Here is a 20,611-nt window from a genome sequence, read left to right on the forward strand (position 1 = left end):
TTTACTTTATTTACTTCCCGCTCTTACCATGCCTATACGTTTTTATAGGCTTGCCTAATTGCTTTATTTTACTGTCTTTCTTTTACTTTATTTATTTCTCGCTCTTACCATGCCTACACGTTTTTATAGGCTCGCTTTTATTTCCATGTCTGACTAAATTTATAAGGGTTGGAATGTAAGGATCGTTGTCATGATCGCTTTCCTAGTGTTACGTTAATAGAAATACTATTGAGGATGTTTTGACCTTTAATTCAAGTTTACTGTGTTTAAATGTTTATGGGTAAGATCGAAAATCGTCCATACTTAAGATCAAATTTGATTAGTTTTTAACCAAACAAAAAGGGCGAAAGTAGTTTGTTTGGTTAATTAAGAATCTTTAACACATTTTTAGAAAACGATTTTGAAACTATTTTCGGACGCGTTTATGGGTTTGAAATCTGATTCTTGGCCAAAGGCCAAGAATCTCTTTAAGTTAAATTTTCCAAGTTAAAATCACTTTTCTACTAAGACAAGTAATTAATTTCTTAAAATAGGTTTACTACTTTTAACGCAATGTGCACTGTTCATATGTGATAAATGAATGGATAGAATTAAAGAGTAAACTCAGTTCTTAATACGCGAAAGCAACAAGTTCCCGTTAAATTGTTCCTTTCTATAAGTAGAAAATATGTCCTCGTAAGTAATTTTATCCATATGTAACTGGAATGCTATCTGATATACGTGAATTACATTCGAACCTGTAGGTTTTATCTGCTATTTACTTTATTCCTTTATTTTCTTGCACTGCACTCATATCAAATATTCTCAACCGCCTTAGATAAGCACCTTAGCAATAGAGTTGATAGATTGACGATTGATCTCTGTGGTTCGATAATCTTATATATTACTTCGATAGGTTGTGCACTTGCAGTTTTGTTTTAGACTCTGTTTACAGACCCGTCAAATTTTTGGCGTCGTTGCTGGGGACCAAACTTCGTCAAATTTCGTACCCTATTGTTATCCCGTTTAGACTAAGGCTTTATTAGTCGGTAGATGCGTAAAAATCGTAGCATCGAAACATTAGTAGATCCTTTAGTGGAACCTGAATGTTACACTCGAGCACACTTTTTTATCCAAAGGTTAAGAAGAGCTATGGCCGAAGACCGTAACCAAAGACCTCTTAAGGAATTCGCCCAACCATCTAATGAGGAGCCTAGTTCTAGTATAGTAAATCCTGCTATAACAACTAATAACTTCGAACTAAAGCCCTCACTATTACAATTAGTACAACAAAGCCAATTCGCTGGTCTCGCTACTGAGAACCCGAATCAACACCTAAAAGTGTTTATCCAGTTAGCCGACACCCTAAAGGCAAATGGTGCTTCACCTGAAGCAATTTGTCTAAGGCTATTCCCTTTTTCCCTTAGAGGTAAAGCACACGACTAGTTAGACTCTCTTCCTGACAACTCGATAACAACTTGGGAAGACCTTGGGAGAGTATTCCTTGCTAGGTATTCCCCCCCAAGCAAGACCGCTGTCCTTAGAAACCTAATTAATATGTTCACTCAAAACGAAGGTGAATCACTTTTTGAAGCCTGGGAGAGATATAAAGACCTTTTGAGAGATTGTCCACACCATGGCCTAGAGCAATGGTTGATCATACACACCTTCTATAACGAACTTCATTATAATACTAAGATGTCCATCAACACTGCCGGTGGTGGTGTGCTGATGAACAAACCTTACCCTAAAGCTTGTGCCCTCATTGAAGATATGGCTCAAAACCATTACCAATGGGGAGCCGAATGAGCAACAATAGGTAAGAAGGAGACCCAAGGAGGAATACATGAGATAAGTCTCATGGACAAAATGCAAGCCAAAATGGACTTTATGATACTTTAGAGTTATTTGAGACATTATATCAATCATGCAAGAGTTGTCAATTGAGCACTTTATGATACTTTAGAGTACTTCAGAGTCATTTAGATTTGTTTTGGAGTTGTAGAGATTATTAAAAAGTTGTTTAGAGTTCGTATTGAGAACTCTTTTGAGTTAAAGACAAAGATTGTCACCCTTTTGGTGAGTTGCGAGTATAAAATAAATAAATATTACTCTGCCGATATGTTTTGAGTATTTTAATGAGTTAACGAGTAATTTGAGTGTTGTGTTAATTGAGCTACTGAGTGATCATATAATTTTATTCTATTATTGATTATTAATATAATTAATGAGTCGTAATTACATTGTTGAGTTATGGTTTTAGAGAGAAACCTTTTTGAGTATGAGTTGAATTGTTCAGAGAGAATTATCGTGCCTTGCATTGGCAAATTTGTGGTTCAGAGAGAACCTTGTTTTGAGTACGAGATATGAGTATTGTTGTTACTAAATATGAGATTGAATAATAATTTTTTTTGATTTTTTAATGTGGATGTTGTTGCCATATTCATGCATTATTGTATATCAGAGATAGGTAAACGAGGTCAAGTGTTTAGAGAGAACCAATGACAGTCTCATTGTTCAGAGAGAACACATTTTTAGAGAGAGATCGGAGACGTGGGTAATTCCTTAACACAACTTGAACATCCAAAACACTTGGTAGCAAATGCATTTGGGGGAGGATTACATAGCATTTCACATTTGCACTATAATTATTTGTGGATGAGAATTCTTCTGTATGATCTCGAGTTATGCCGTGTTTTCTTTCCTTGTTGTTTAATACACCAATAACTTATGTAAAGTTATTCTCACCCCTTATTTGCTGTTGTGTGGCTCGTTATGCCTATGTTGCAGATACATGTAATGAGTAGTAGCTGCTGAGTTAAGGAATGGTTCACATTGTCTTCTTCTTTATTTATGTTTTTCAAGTTTCATTTAGTTTCGCAGTGTCTCTTTGTTATGTAACACATGGATGAGTTTTTTTGTTTATGTTGTGTTTTCTAAGGATTTTGGGACTATTTCCCTTAGCATGATTGTTGAACTATTTGTTTTGGAATTATTCAGTTAAACCTGCTTGAGATTAACTATTGCGTATTTTTGAAAAAGTTTTTTGAGAAGTGTGTTTGTTTTGAAAGAGACGTGTGACACCTTTGGGGATTAAATATATATTATTCACGTGGTTTTAATTAACATCTTCCTTAATTTTGTCACAGGTTTCTCTTTAATATCTTACTTCTTGATTTTCAAATATTTTAAAGTGCAAATTCACTCTCCAAGACCTCATTTCACTAAAGAAGTTATTTGAAATACTTTTTTCCTAATTGCATAAAAGTCAATATTGATGATGCTTCGAACGGAGTTCATACCTTATAAACACGTGGTGCTATTTTTAGGGATAACAATGTCAACCATCTATGTAGTTTTTCTGGTAACACTGGACAGGATGATGCCTTGTTTTGTTATGCTCTTATTGAAAATAAGACGTGAGACTTAGTTCCTCGGCCATCTAATGCTAATGTTATTTGAAGTTTGTGGATTTTTTAGGTACAAGAAAATATTTGATGGTTCCTTTGAGTGACACAACATCTCTCATGTGGTTCAATTCATATTTTCTCTTAGAACTACATTTCTCAATTACAACATCTACTCTAGTCTATTGTGATAACGTGAGTGCAGTTTATCTATCTGATAACATAGTGCAACATCGACGCACCAAACAATCGAGATGCATATACATTTTATGTGAAAAGTAGCTTGCGGCCATGTAAGAGTTTTACATATTCTCCATGTTATCAAATTGCTGACATATTCATTAAAGAACTTTTGATACAATTCTTTGATAATTTTCGTGATAGTCTCAACATTCATCTAATATTCCATTTTAACAATGATTGTAATAAATTAATCAATTATAGATGATTATATTCATATCTCTATATTTAGAATAAAAATATTTGTAATTGATTTATCATGATTTTTATAAGAAGTTATTATAAAAAAATTATAAGAAGTTATTATAAAAAAATTATTTGAATACAAGCATAGATGAATGGAAAAGACAAGACTTATTATTCTTACATAATTTACCTGCTGGATCTCTTTAATTCACACATGTAAATTAAAATTATAGTTTCTAATATATTGTAAAATTGTTTCTGATATGTTGAATTATTATTTTTAATTAAATGTTGATTTATGGGATTAATTAGAAATACACTGTTTGTGTAAAATAACTATACATGGTCCTTCAATTAGAATGAATCATTTTGACCAATGAGAAGAGAGAATTATGGAAGAGGTAATTATTAAATTAATTTAAATATTTAAATATAGAGAACAAAACAATTGAAATCTAGATGGAGACGACACCCACTTGTCAAGCTTAGAAACAATAAGGACATTAATGTCTTTTCTAGAACAATGAATTTTCTTATACGATAGATTATCAAATTTCACCAATAAAAAATATAATAAAATACTTTTTTATCTTAAAATGTTGTAATTAAAAAAACTTAATAAAAAATATTATGAATAAAAAATAATATTTAAATATTTAATGTTGTAAGAAAAATAATATTTTATATTAATGACTAATCCAATTCATAATATTTTTCATTATCACAAAAATATTATATGATTAATACATAGATTAATTAATTAATATAAATATAATATAATTTTAGATCCTATAAGCAAGATAATAGAAATCTAACTTTATGCTCCAAAATCAAAAGAAAAGAGAGATCTAGTTTTTATAGAGATTTTCTTTGTAGACCCCCCTAGGGAGAGAACCTCCAGAAAAAACCAAAAATACCCCTACTTCGGAAATGTATTTCCGAAGTAATTTTTTTAAAATTTTTTCCCCAGATTTCGGAAATGGACTTCCGAAAACATCAAATGGGGGGTGTTTTCGGAGATGCATTTCCGAAAACACCTTTTTTCACATTTTTGGATCATTTCGGAGATACATCTCCGAAATATGCAGAAATTGTTTTATTTGTGTTTTTCTAAACAACATTTAGTCCCGTATTTTTAATTAAACGAAAACGCTTCCAGTAAACAGATATAAGTAAAATATAACCCGAATAAAATAAGCGACATATTAGCATAAAATACTAATATTATATATACAACTAATAGTGTACGAAAGTGTACGTAAATGTCAAGAAATATAAGCCGAATACAATAAAGTCAAAGAAAAATAAATCGAAACCCCCTACTGAGACCTCCTCTACCTAGTATAAGCCGCCGCACCGCCCGCGTCGCTGACCATCCTCTCCACGACTGCAACCGCCTCTGGACCTCCGTGCACAATGATACCTCGGCCCAATGCGTCCCGCCCAAGCATCTCTATCCGCTGACATATCGGCAGGAGATCAGTGGCATGGTCATCATCGGCCTGCTGGTTCTCCAAGATCTCCTCATATGCTGGCCTAGGAGCTCCGGGAGCGTCGGGTGTCATCAGAGGATGTGACACCCGATAGAACCATGTCACGTACCCCTCTACACAATGCCACTCCTGGGTTGCCTGCATGCGACGATACTCCTTCGGGACCAAATGATGCTCCCAGTCCTCAAATAAGGCAGTGAGCTCCACTCAGGTAACTGTGTCGGGAGCAGCCTCAAACGGCAACCTCAGTATCATCTGCACATGTCAAAACTACTGCATGCACCGCTCTAGCAGATACCTCACCATGGTGTTGGCCCCACATGCCAACCAACCAGAGTATAACGCGATGCGGTCAAATGGGACAACAATAGTGTAGTCACTGAATGGCGTCCAACGAATGTCATCTTGAGCTTTGCGGTCGAGGTACCTGCGATATGGTCCCAATGCGTTTTTCCCCTTTGGAGAATGTATCTGGCGGCCCTGGGAAAAGCGTCATCGTACGCAGGATCAATGGCGAAGCCGTGGATGCGGGGGAAGTAGGAGATGATCCAGCCCTGAAAGACAAACACGATAATGTATTAAAAATAAATATGAACCATAAATAAATGTGTAACAATTAAAAGGAAACGTACCGTCAAGAGTGTGGCAGATCCAGTCAACTTCCTGATCCTCCAGTTGGAGGCTTCATTTAGCTTCTGGTATACGTATACCAGAATAGCTGACCCCCATTTCCACTGGTGAATGGTAGTCAGGTCCATGAAGTAACGGAGATAAGTCACGTCGACGTAGGTTGCACTCTTGTCCACAAAGAGTGCAATGCCTACCAAGAACATGAACCAGTACCTGAGAGTGCAGACACGGTGATACTCCGTAAATAAGTCGTTACCCGCCTCCTCGGAATCGGCCGCCGCCACCAAGTGGTGCTCATACAGCTCTCTCAAGGTGGAGAACCGGATATGAGCCCCATTTGTCGTCCGGCACTCAAAATCAGCCATATATGGGTCCATACCCAGATAGATCCCCATCCACTCGATCGCATCGACCCTCTGGATCCGGGAATGGTTCAGCAGCATCCCCCTAATCGGCAAGTGGAGAAGACAATGCACATCGTGCAAGGTGATCGCCAATTCCCCAACCGGTAAGTGGAAAGAAGACGTCTCCCTATGCCACCGCTCCACAAAACCCCCCTGCATGCCGTGGCTGATGGTGGTATACCCGGTCATGCACAACCCACCTAGCCCGGAAGTAGTCACCACATTATTAAAGATATCATAAATCTTCCGCGCGTGGTTCACAATTTTTAGTGCTGGCCTTTCCTGTTACAACAAAAACAAAAACAAAAAGTTTGCTAATTAGAGCGTGAAGAAAATGTGAAATAAAAATCTAAATAAAAAACGGTTAAATAATAAAGTTGGTTAAATTAAAAAAATTACCTATCCCTCTCAGACACGTCGAGCGACGTGCTCGTGGTAGGAAATCAGCACGGAAGTGTCCCTAGGACCCCCCGTGAAGCCATCCTCCTCCTCCTCCCCGTGCGGAGGATCACCACCAGGTATCTCCTCGTCCGCCTCCTGGTATCTCACCTCCTCCTCGTCCTCCCGTACCTCTTCCTGACGGGAAGGTGACACCCGAGCCAGCCGACTCCTGGGTCCAGATGAGGCTTCGGGCGCATCCATCTGGACGGGTACTCGTACTCGACCCCGTCCCTGTGTAGCCGCCATCTGCCATTTTCCTGAAAAAATTGAATTCCATAAGAATGCGAAACAATCAAGAAAATAAAAAAAAACACATTTCTGAGTATATTTCGGAAGTACACTTCCAAAACTGGTGAGAGAGGTCTTTTCGAAAATGCACTTTTGAAACCCCCCATGCGACACCATTTTTGTAGAAAACCCAAAAGCTTGCCCTAAGTGCATCAAAATCTCAATTTTCCTATCTAAATAACACCAGTGACATGTAATAACTTAAATGAACTACACTATACTAATTTCTAACACCCCTAATATCAATTTCAATCCTAAATTGAAAGTTGGCTAAATTACGATTTTTGTCTCCCTGTTTTGTCTGATTCACGAATTTAGTCCCCCTATTTTAAATTCAAACAGTTTTGGTCCCCCTATTTTATATTTAAACAGTTTTAGTCCCCCTCTCATATTTTTTCAAAGAAAATCGATGAGATTTTTTATTTTTTAACTCATATTTTTATCTATGAAATTCAATAATAAGTTTATATACGATGATTTGTCATGTTTTACAAGTAATTTGTCATTTAAAAAGTGAAAATATCGTTAATTTTAAGTGAAAAAGTATGAAAGAGGGACCAAAATTGTTTAAATCTAAAATAAGGTGATCAAAACTGTTTAAATTTAAAATAGGGGGACCAATTTCGTGAATCCGAGAAAATAGGGGGACCAAAACTGTAAGTAAGCCTTAAAAGTTTAGAAAACTTACAGATTTGAGATATTGTTGGAGGTGCTTTAGAAGTAGTTTAAGAGCCTTTGGAGTAGCCTTTGATGGTCTTTGAATTTGCCTTTGGTGGTTATACAACTGGTTCAGACGAAATTTTGGGTTTTCGACTGATTAAGGGTAAATGATTTTGGGGGGAGGTTGTTCTGTTTAAACAGCAACAACGCACATTTTTTTGGAAATGCATTTCCGAAATGCTGTTTTCGGAAATGCATTTCCAAAATATATTTTTTACGTAAAAAAAAGGTGATTTCGGAAATGCATATCCGAAAACACTCTTTTTTTTCAACTTCGGAGATGCATTTTCGAAGTAGAGGGTCATTTTGAGAAATTCGCCGTAGGTGACCAAGAAGGCAGGGGTCAGTAAAGAAATTTTCTTTTTATATACACCTACAACAAAAAGAGAAAATCTAACTTTATTATCCTAATCAAAAAAGAAGTAGAAGTTGTAATCAAGAAAGTAGTGATCTGAAAGGAAGAGTGTGAAGTTGGAAAAAGGGATGTGGTTACCAAGATCAAAACCAAAAAGTCATTTTATGAGTTGATCAAAAGTTTAGAAGCAAAACAACAAAAATTGAGTAGAGAACAAAATAATTGAAATCAAGATGGAGAAGACATCCACTTGTCAAGCTTAGAAACAATAAAGGCATTAATGTCTTTTCCAAAACAATGAATTTTCTTTTACGATAGATTATCAAATTTCACCATTAAAAAACATAATAAATTTTTTTTTATCTTTTTTTTTTTGACAGAATTTTTTTTTAAACTTAATAAAAAATAATATTTAAATATTTAATGTTGTAAGAAAAATAATATTTTATATTAATAACTAATCCAACTCAGGATATCTTTCATTATCACAAAAATATTTTATGGTTAATACATAGCTTAATTAATTAATATAAATATAATATAGTTTTAGAGCCTATAAACAAGATTATAGAAATCTAACTTTATGCTCCAAAATCAAAGAATAGAGGAGATCTAGTTATTATATACACCTACAACAAAAAGAGAAAATATAACTTTATTCTTCAAAATCAAAAAAAGAAGTAGAAGTTGTAACCAAGAAAGTAGTGATTTGAAAGGAAGAGTGTGAAGTTGGAAAAAAGGATGTGGTTACCAAGACTAAAACCAAAAAGTCACTTTATGAGTTGATCAAAAGTTTAGAAGCAAAACAATAAGAAATGGATAGAGAACAAAACAATTGAAATCTAGATGGAGAAGATATCCACTTGTCAAGCTTAGAAGCAATAAGGGTATTAATGTCTTTTCCAAAACAATGAATTTTCTTATACGATAGATTATCAAATTTCCACATTAAAAACATAATAAAATACTTTCTTATCCTAAAATGTTGTAATTAAAAAAACTTAATAAAAAATATTATGAATAAAAAATAATATTTTAATATTTAATGTTGTAAAAAAAATAATATTTTATAATAATGACTAACCCAACTCATAATATCCTTCATTATCCCAAAAAAATTATATAATTAATACATAGATTAATTAATAAATATAAATATAATATAAATTTAGAGCCTATAAACAAGATAATAAAAATATAACTTTATGCTCCAAAATCAAAAGAAAAGAGGTGATCTAGTTAATATATACACCTACAACAAAAAGAGGAAATCTAACTTTATTCTCCAAAATCAAAAAAAAAAAGTAGATGTTGTAACCAAGAAAGTAGTGATTTGAAAAAATAGTGTGAAGTTGGAAAAAAGGGATGCGGTTACCAAGACCAAAATTAAAAAGTCACTTTATGAGTTGATTAAAAGTTTTGAAGCAAAACAATAAGAAATGAGTAGAGAATAAATACAATTGAAATCTAGATGGAGAAGACATCCATTTGTCAAGCTTAAAAACAATAAGGGCATTAATGTCTTTTCCAAAACAATAAATTTTCTTATACGATAGATTATCAAATTTCACCTTTAAAAATCATAATAAAATACGTTCTTATCTTAAAATGTTGTAACTAAAAAAACTTAATAAAAAATAATATTTAAATATTTAATGTTGTAAGAAAAATAATATTTTCTATTAATGACTTATCCAGCTCATAATATCTTTCATTATCACAAAAAAATATTATATGATTAATAAATAGATAAATTAATTAATATAAATATAATATAATTTTAGAGCCAATAAGTAAGATAATAGAAATCTAACTTTATGCTACAAAATCAAAAGAAAGAGGAGATCTACGTTTTATATACACCTACAACAAAAGAGGAAATCTAACTTTATTCTTCAAAATCAAAAAAAGAAGTAGAAGTTGTAACCAAGAAAGTAGTGATTTGAAAGGAAGAATGTAAAGTTGAAAAAGGGATGTGGTTAGTAAGACCAAAACCAAAAAGTTACTTTATGAGTTGATTAAAAGTTTAGAAGTAAAACAACAAAAAATGAGTAGAGAACAAAATAATTGAAATCTAAATGGAGAAGACACCCACTTGTCAAGCTTAGAAACAATAAGGACATTAATGTCATTTCCGGAACAATAAATTTTCTTATACAATATATTATCAAATTTCACCATTAAAAACATAATAAAATACTTTCTTATCTTAAAATGTTGTAATTAAAAAACTTAATAAAAAATATTATGAATTAAAAATAATATTTAAATATTTAATGTTGTAAGAAAAATAATATTTTATATTAATGACTAATCCATCTCATAATATCTTTCATTATCACCAAAAAATATTATATTATTAATACATAAATTAATTAATATAATATAATATAATTTTAGAGCCTATAAGCAAGATAATAGAAATATAAATTTATGCTCCAAAATCAAAAGAAAGAAGAGACCTACGTTTTATATACACCTATGACAAAAAGAGGAAATCTAACTTTATTCTCCAAAATAAAAAAAAAAAAGTAGAATTTGAAAGGAAGAGTGTGAAGTTGGAAATGAGATGTGGTTACCAAGACCAAAACCAAAAAGTCATTATGAGTTGATCAAAAGTGTAGAAGCAAAACAACAAAAAATGAGTAGAGAACAAAATAATTAAAATCTAGATGGAGAAGACATCCACTTGTCAAACTTAGAAACAATAAAGACATTAATGTCTTTTCCAAAACAATGAATTTTCTTATACGATATATTATCAAATTTCACCATTAAAAAACATAATAAAATATTTTTTTATCTTAAATTGTCGTAGTTAAAAAAACTTAATTAAAAATATTATGAATTAAAAATAATATTTAAATATTTAATGTTGTAAGAAAAATAATATTCTATATTAATTATTAATCCAGCTCATAATATCTTTCATTATCACAAAAAAATATTATATGATTAATACATAAATTAATTAATTAATATAAATATAATATAATTTTAGAGCCAATAAGCAAGATAATAGAAATCTAACTTTATACTCCAAAATCAAAAGAAAAGAGGAGATCTAGTTTTTATATACACTTACAACAAGAAGAGGAAATCTAACTTTATTCTACAAAAAAAAAAAAAAAAGTAGAAGTTCTTACCAAGAAAGTAATGATTTGAAAGGAAGAGTGTGAAGTTGAAAAAATGATGTGGTTGCCAAGACCAAAACTTAAAAGTCACTTTATGAGTTGATCAAAAGCTTAAAAGCAAAACAATAAAAAATGAGTAGAGAACAAAACAATTGAAATCTAGATGGAGAAGACATCCACTTATCAAGTTTAAAAATAATAAGGGCATTAATATCTTTTCCAAAACAAAGAATTTTCTTAAATGATAGATAGTTTTATTGAAATTAGAAAATATATAAAAATTAAATATATATATATATATATATATATATATATATATATATATATATATATATATATATATATATATATATATATATATATATATATATATATATATATATATATATCTCAATTAAATAATTTTTTTTACTGTGATGTAAATTTTATTTTTGTTTTGATATTTGATGAGTTTTACTTCTTATTTATGTTTTTAAAGATATAAATCGAGTACGTGTAACTTTTGTTTTTATTAATTGTTGGACTAGTTAGATTTATGTATCTCCTTTTTTTTTTTTTTTTTTTAGTAATTTATCTTTATTAAATACAATATATAACTCAATTGAAGAACTTGATAATCTAATCAAATTGAACAAAAAAAATTAATGTTGTAGCTTATTTAATTCCATTTCTTATGCAAACTTAACCAATCTTTGAAACTAATCCAAATTAATTTTATTCATTTCATTTGAATGTATTAATTTATCATTATGAAGAAAAATCAGGCTGAATAATTTTTTTTTGTTTGTTTTCTTTTAAATATGAACCACAAGGAATGTAGAATCCATTTATGAGGAATTAAAAACCGCACACAATCTAAAATTGGTACAATTTTGTAATCCGTTCATCCATGGGAGTTGGGAATAAGCTTTATTTTGTAAAAGGAACTCTAAATTGACTGACTATAATAAAGTCAGATACATAATGGGTTGCTTTACATCAGATGATGTAACTAACTATGATAGTGGGGAGCATAACAAACTACCAAAATAAAGCAAAACAAACATTAGAATTTGACAAAGAAATATTGTGCTTTTGTAGGAAAAGAATGACCAAATTATTCAAATGGAGGGGCCACGAACCAAACTTGGGCATCAAGAATAAGAGTAAGTAAATAGAGTTAGAAATCTTGGTTAATTACTCTAATGTGTTTTCTTTATTATTTTATTTTTAAACTTTTTACACATGGAAATACTAATAACAAATTTTGGACTTAATATAATTTTTTGTCCGGTTTATTTTTTTTCCTTAACTTCAAAAAAGTTTATAATGTTCTCTTAGCTCTTCAAAATATATTAAGTTAATCTTTTTCGTCTCACTAGCAATAGAAAAATTCAATAATCTACGGCTAAATTTGTTGCTAATTAGACGAAAAAGACTAGCATATGTTTGAAGAGGACCAATATGAAACTTTTTAAAGTTAAAGGATCAAAATAAACCCCGAAAAAGACTAACATATGTTTGATTTTCTCTCTTAATTTAGTTAATAACTTAGAATATAAGTTATCCAAAAAATTAGTATCAAGAGCACCAGTTTGATCTTCAACTTCCATCCATGGAAAATGGAAGTACACCCTCAATTAAATTCCCAATCAATCTACCATTGGTCAAGGGAGAAGAATATGGTAGATGGTGCACATTGATGAAACTTATATTCAGATTTCAAGATGTTCATGAAATTGTGAATGATGATTTCTTTGCATTAGAGACGAATGCTACCGAGGTGCAAAGAACTTGTTTTTTATCCATAAATGTGTAGATTTGAATATATTTAAGAAGATAATTGAGCAAGAAACGACCAAATATGCATGTGATACTTGTTAGTGTGTGAGACACTTTTAGAGAGAGGGGAGAAAGAGAGAAAATAAGGAAATAAGGATTTATATTCACTTGAATTATAATGGTGTGTACAAATAATGATACAGACTATGACTATTTATATATAACCTTGATTGAGCTTGGGCTTACACAAATTAGATTATATTTGATATTATTAGATTAGATTATATTTGATACTATATCTAATATCTCAATAATATATCAATCTCAATAATATCTCAACAATACTCTCAAGAAGTTTTATGGAGATGGGAAATTAAAGAAGCTCAAGGTGCAATATTTGAGGAAAAAAATATGAGAACACAAAGATGAATGATGGTGAAGTAATTGCAAAGTTCTTCTAAAGATTGATGGTGTTGGCCAATCAAATGGAATTGTATTGAGAAAATATAATTGAATTGCATAAAGTGGAGAAGGTTCTAAGAGCTTTGGCTTTAAAATCCGATCACTCTGCTGTGGCCATTGAAGACTCCAAAAATTTATCTGAGGTGAAACTTGAAGTATTGCAAGCATCTCTTGAAGCTCATGAGTTAAGGCTAAAATGGAGAAACTTTGAGAAAGTAGCTAAACATGCTTTGCAGGCTAAGTTCTTTAAGAAAATGAAAAAAGACTCTTCAACGATTAACAAATGAAAATAAAAATGGAAGAAGAAGTGAAATGATGATGGTGCAGGCAATAATTCAATAATTCAATGTGAGACAACCAGAAATGGTGCTTTTCACAATAAAAAATTTAAGATGATTGAAGCCAGATATTATTGTCATCAAAAGTTTAGACACTATGATAGAGACTGTTACTTCAACACAGAATCAAATAGAAATGACAATGGTGTAGCACAATTTGAACTTGCAGAAATTAGTGACTCTAAGGAGGCCATTTTAATGGCCAACACACACTTAATTCAAGACAAAACCAATACATTGTACCTTGACATTTGGTGCATCAATCACATGACTGGAAACAAGAGCTGGTTCATCAAGCTTGATGAATCAATAAGAAGATCCATTAGATTTGTAGATAATAACATGGTCACATCATAAGAGATGGGAAATATTCTTGTTAAGAATTAGGATGAACAAAAAGCAATGATATGTGATGTTTTTTATGTTTCTTCAATGACAACAAAATATGATAAGCTTAAGATAATTGCATGAAAAGAAATTTATACAATGAGGCTAGAAGATAAGGAGCTCAAGGTGTTTGATGAAAGTTCCAAGTTGGTCTTGAGGGAACCTCTATCTAACAACATAAAATTCAAGATTGTGATCAATATGTTAGACCTTTAATGTCTTGCACATATCACAATTGAAGACCAGAATTGGATTTGATTTCATAGTACGACCATCTCAATTTTAAGAGTCTCAACTTGAGACTCATATGAAGAAGATGATGTATGGACTTTCCATAATAAAAAATCCAAATAAATTATGTGATGAGTGTTGCATTTCCAAGCAGGGAAGAAGGTAATTCAAACATGACTTGCCAATGAAGTCACATCAAAAGTTAGAGATTATGCACTCAGATGTGTGTGGCCCTTTTAAAGTAAAGTCACTAGGTGGTAATTGTTACTTCTTAACTATCATATATTAATTCACTAGATATATTTGTATTTATTTGTTGGAGAAGAAAAGTGAAGTATTCACCAACTTCAAGAGATTCAAGATGCTAGTTAAAAATCAAGTTGAAGGTGTCATCAAGAAGCTATGAACTAGCGGTGGTGGCAAGTACACCTCAACTGAATTTGCTTAGTTTTGTAAGAAATAAGGAATTAATTATAAATTTATAGCACCTTACACACCTCGGCATAATGACATTGTTAAGAGAAATAATATGAGCATTTTGATCATGGAAATAAGCAGGCTCAATCAAAAGCAAATGTAAAATCATTTCTAGGATGAAGGTACCTTAGTTTTAGTTTACATCATCAATATATGTCCAACAAATAAGTTAAGCAGCAAGACATTTGTGAAGCCTAGTCAGACTTGAAACCAAGTGTCAGACACTTCAAGATCTCTGGCTTATATGTTGCACCCATGTACATGAGCAACTCAAAAGGAAGCTAGATGATAGTAGTCAGGCCTTGATTTTTGTTGGTTACCATTCCACTGGTGATTTCAAATTATTCTCACCAATTGAGTATAAGGTAGTGATTAATAGAGATGTGGAATTTGATGAATGCAAATGATGGAATTGGTTATTCCTAGAAGTCCAATGCAAAAAGGTGAGGGAGGGTTCAAGCCACATTAGAACCACTTGACAAGATGACCAAGAAATTTAGACTGAGTCTGCATAACCTCAAGAAGTGAGGAGATCAACAAGATCCAAAATGCAAATAGTTAGATCTAGTTCTTATGAAATATTTCCTAATCAATCTATAAGTGACAATGGTGACTTGACCAAAGAAGCCATGATGGTTGAATTAGAACCAACTGATCAATTTTAATAAAGTTTATGCACAATGACCAGGCATGAAATAATTAGATTTGTTATAGCCTTTGCAACATATCAAGGTTGTAAGATGCGCCAAATTGATGAACAGTCAGCCTTTCTCTATGGACCTTTAGAAAAAGAAGTCCATGTGAAGCAACCACCAGGTTTTGAGGTAAAAGGGAAGGAATAAATGTTGTACAAGCTGATAAAATCTTTGTATGGATTGAAGCAAGTACTTAGAGCATGTAACAACATAATTAATAGCTTCTTGATTAATTTAGGTTTCAAAAAGTGCACATTAGAGCATGAAGTATATATGAAAGGCTTAAACAAGTAAGACAAAGTCATCCTATGTCTCTATGTGGATGATCTATTGGCCACAAGTTCTAATGAAGATGATTTAGTATAATTTAAGGCAAGCATGGAATGAGTTTGAAATGTTAGACTTGGGAAATTTGGCATTCTTCTTAGGAATGGAAACTATTAACACAAGCATGAAGTTTTCTTTCATATCAAGAAATATGAAAAAGACATCCTAAAGAAGTTCAAGACGAGCAATTGCAACCCTACAATTATCCTTATGGAAACTAATATTAAGTTGAAGAAGGAATCAAATGATGAATTGGTAGTTGACACGTTATACAAGCAGATCAATGGCTTTTTAAGATATCATTGCAACACAAGACCAAATATTTGTCATAATATGTAATTGGTTAGCATATTTATGGAGGAACCATGGTTATGTAATCTACTTGCATAAAAGAGAATCATGAAATACATTAGAGGAACAACAGGCCACAAGATACTTATGCCTCATCAATAAAACACTAGAATAAACGCCAAAATGTATGACTATTCTTACCCAGATTGGAGTTGTGATCAAAATGATAGAAAGAGCACAACAAGTTATTTGTTTATTCTTGGAGAAACACAAATTTCATGAAGTTTAAAGAGCAAGGAACTTTGTTTTTATCTTCATGTGAGGCAGAGTATGTTGCAACCTCTTATGTTGCATGCCAAGCATTGTGGTTAGAGACACTACTTGAAGAATTACATGTAAATGACATTATGAAAATCAAGTTGATTGTGAACAATCAGTCAACAGTTGAATTGGCAAACCACCCTATGAACTATGGTAGGAACAAACACATATAGAGGATGTACCATTTCCTAAGAGAACAAGTTAGTAAATAAAGATTGAAAATTAAGTATTAAAGATTGACTTGCAACACAAGCAAACTATCACAACTTAGCTATTATGACTAGTTAGTTAGTTAGTTAGTTAGTTATGGATTTCCAGGTCTTATAAATACCACTCTCTCATGTACTTGTATATTATTAATTCTAATAATACATCTCTCTCAGAATTGCCTTTGATTTCCCTCTTAATTTCTCAATTTGTATATAACTTGGAATACAAGTTATCCAACAAAAAATATTCTAAAATAAAACACTTAAAAAGGAACAGATAGTATTAAAGTTTTTTGAGAAGATATATAGTTCAAACTCAATTGTGATTATTTTTTATTCAAATGTGATCCAATGTTGTTTTAGTGGGGCTTAAAGCAAAAATAAATAGAAATTAAGAGACAAAATGAATTATTAATTAAAATAAAAAGGAGAATTATCCAATTACATCGGTGTAGTATTTGAGTAATATGATGCAACTTAATAATCTTTCAATGAATATAGGTTTTACAAAATTATTGTTGGATTGAAATTTTCTATTATATTGTTCATTAATGTAAAATTTTGATTTTTTAAAATTATTGATATTTTATCGAAATTCATCAAAATTATTTTTATCGATGGGAGAACATCCACAAACTAACCATCTAGTGAAGTCAGCCATATATTTGTTCAACAGGTTTAAAAAAATAATATACCATACAATAGGAGAATGAGTTGAAGCACTTAATGGAGTACTATGGAAATATCATGCCACACCTCAGTCACTACCTTAGGAGTTTTATTTTAAGTTTGTGTACGGATCATATATGATGGCACTAGTGAAGTCACTTATATATTCTTTTGATCAAGATTATCAAATAAGTCCATCTCGTAAACCATAATGACATAAGACATGTTTCTACTTAACGAGAATAAAAATCCAAGACATATAATTCAATATGCCGCAAAGTTAAGAGCCGCAAACAATTTTAACACCAAATTAAAACCAATAAGCTTTAATAAAGGTGACTTGGTCTTAAGGAGTTTGATGAAGAGATGAACGAGAAGTAACAAGATAAGTTTGTATTAAGACATGCAGGAAAATTTTGGATTAGCTCTACACTAAAGAGGGAGCATATCTACTAAAATATCTAGCATGAAACATTTACTCGAGGTCGTGGAATACCACACACCTTAAATTTTATTTCAATAAATTTATAACAGAGTGATGTCTTCTTTTCCTACTCGAGTATTTTCTCCGACTAGGTTTGTGGTCCTTTAAGCTTTAACGAAATACATCTTATTTCCATTAATAAAGTTTTCATTTAGTGCATTATGTTTCCACCAAAGCTTATTGCATAAGCGCCATGGCATTCAAAGTTAGTAGTAGGCTGGTGTAAGTCAAATTCTTTTCATCCACACATTCATGTGAAAACTCATTAATATTTGGAAATAGTTTAGTCTAAGTCCGGAGAGCTCCATTTCTAGGAACAATCAATATACTTTCCCCGTGCCCCGTTTTGACCTTAATAGACATTTTTTCCACAACTTGCACATCTCGGCATCATTCTGGGGCTTGATGACCCTTACAAATGAGTTATACTCTCGAATAAATACCAAAAAATAAGAAAGAAAAAACACATAAGAAATATGGTATTTCCTAGTATCGTGAGCTTTTGTTGAAGGTTTAGGACTGAAAGGGCAGAATGGCGCAAAGGTACTTGTTAAAAATTTGTAAGGTAGAATGAAGAGATGAGAAAAATGAGAAAACCTATTTATCAGATTTGATGGCAGAGAACGACTGCATTTAAGGATACCTTATTAGGGCCCTAGGAAGAGGAGATATGTCATGAGTGACTCCTATTTTCAAGACGTTTGACCATCATCATATCTAGGAAAAATGTAACAGTCAAGTGACCAATGGATATTGGTCAACCACGATATGAGGTTGTTGTATCTAGAAAATTAGAGCAAGCTCGCGCGAAAACGATTATGCTTTGAGGCACATGCGAGAATCGCTAATCGGTTTTGGGGAAGCATTTTACCCTTAAACAACGCACGCTTAAGGGGCTGTGTACATGTTCGATCTCTAGGTATGTCTTAGGAAAACATTTCGCCCTTACACAACTCATGCTTGAAGGGCTATGTACATGTCTGATTTCTTGGTATGCATTCGAAAAGCAATTCTTCCATACATGTCTCATTCTTGAGAGGTTGTGTACACGTCTTATTTCAATGTTCGAATCTTGAATGGATTAAATTTAGCTCAAACCTAGTGGAGCTTGCCCCGATTGATGATTTATCCATAAGAACAAGGTCGAGTTGAAATAGTTGATGACCAGGTTGATTATGTTGGCCTAAGTCTAATGCATGACGATATATATATATATATATATATATATATATATATATATATATATATATATATATATATATATATATATATATATATATATATATATATATATATAATTGAGATATGATAAACACATTTATAATTGATTGAAGATATCGGGCAATCAAACCTGATTCTGAATCACCATTAAGAGGTCATATTCGAAAACAACCATATTAAATTTTCTTTAAAAGATTATGATTGATATATTTTTGCAAATACAATTATTTTTAATTAGCTTCCGCATTACAATAAATATTTGTTATAATTAAGTGTATTGAACATACTTACATGAATAACTATTAAATCAAATATAATATCAAACTCATAAAATATTTTTTAAAAAAGTATAAGATTCTTTGGGTAGACAGATTTTTTTACAATTTTGAAGAAGGATTTGTATATAGAGAAGATGGTAGTACTTTTTTTATAGAAAAAAACAATAATATAAGATGTAGTTATTAAATATAAATTTATAAATATTACATCATATCTCACTCTACACGAGAGGACAAAACAAACGCGCTCACTGACAATCAGAAATAGTCCTTGCATGAATTGTTTTCTTTTACCATAAAAATTCACTCTTTTTTTATTTCCTTTATACTTGCCATTTTAATGTTACAGACACATACCAATGAAATTAATAAATTTTATTATTTTTTATAATTTAAATAAGTAATTATCATTTCATTTTATATATTTTTCTTTGTATTAAATATTTAAAAATATTATCAATAAACAGTATTTAATTAAACTTTAAAAATAATATATGAAATACTTAAAGAAAACAAGTAGAAAGAAACAAAAGGAATACATAAAGAATTCTTTATAAACAAATAGACAAATGATTTGAAACCAATAATAAATCCCCATAATTAGTATATGTAGCTATTATACATAATTTATAACGTGATAGAGACTGATAACAGATTATGAAAAGTTTAATAATATAGTACAAGAGTAACCTTATGTGAATTTCGTGGAAACTGAGTGGTGATAGTGATGAAGATTCTTTTTCTCATAATAATTAAATTCTTACGCGGTAAATACATGGAACAAGCAAATCCACTTCATTAAGTTTTATCTAAAAATGACAATAGTTCTTAAAAGTGTTCATTTTCTATATAACCATTTTCACACAATATAATAAGAAAGTGTCTTCTCTCATACTCTATTGACTTGAAAATTGACTCTATTCTTGTTTTCCCTTTCCATGTTAAGACAAAAGTTCTATTAATAATGTTTATGATTCAACTTTGTAACATGTCATGTTAATGGTTAAATATGCAAAATAAAGGAGAAATAAGAAAGTTAATTTAGTTTGATCTAATTGGTAGAGATTTAGTTTAAATATACTATAAACACATGTTTTAACACTCAAACTTTGATGGTTATAATCACCTAATTTTTTTTAATACAAGCAAGTTGATTTTTCAAAAATTTGGGAGAGAACTTAAA

General features: G+C 31.2%; 1 non-coding gene across 1 annotated transcript; it reads right to left on the minus strand.

The window, feature by feature from the left end:
• Positions 1-1,515: 1,515 nt before the first annotated feature.
• On the minus strand, positions 1,516-1,622 carry LOC131621168 (small nucleolar RNA R71). Its single transcript, XR_009289495.1, has one exon. It is a non-coding gene; the product is annotated as a small nucleolar RNA R71 (small nucleolar RNA).
• Positions 1,623-20,611: the final 18,989 nt, after the last annotated feature.

Source organism: Vicia villosa, linkage group LG7, assembly GCF_029867415.1.
Source record: "Vicia villosa cultivar HV-30 ecotype Madison, WI linkage group LG7, Vvil1.0, whole genome shotgun sequence".
Lineage (NCBI taxonomy): Eukaryota > Viridiplantae > Streptophyta > Magnoliopsida > Fabales > Fabaceae > Vicia > Vicia villosa.